Genomic DNA, 395 nt, shown 5'->3' with positions numbered 1-395 from the left:
GAAGGCTCTTCCACTATCCAACCTGTTGCAAAAGGAGGTGGTCTTTGATTTTCATGATAGATGTATGGAGGCATTTGATTGCCTCAAGACAGCCTTAACCACCACTCCTATTATCCAGGCATCTGATTAGACAGTCCTTTTTGAGCTGATGTGTGATGCTTCTAATTATGCGTTGGGGGCTGTCCTTGCTCAAAAAGTGCACAAACTGCCTAGGGTAATTTATTATGCTTCTAGGACTTTAGATGTTGCACAAGCAAATTACACCACAACTGAAAAAGAGCTTTTAGCTATTGTATTTGCTCTGGATAAGTTTAGGTCTTATTTGCTTGGTTCTAGAATTGTTGTTTTCACTGACCATGCAGCTTTGAAGTTCCTATTGAAGAAAGCTGATTCCA

Source organism: Lupinus angustifolius, chromosome LG05 (genome assembly GCF_001865875.1).
Source record: "Lupinus angustifolius cultivar Tanjil chromosome LG05, LupAngTanjil_v1.0, whole genome shotgun sequence".
NCBI lineage: Eukaryota > Viridiplantae > Streptophyta > Magnoliopsida > Fabales > Fabaceae > Lupinus > Lupinus angustifolius.
This window is presented reverse-complemented; position numbering follows the sequence as displayed.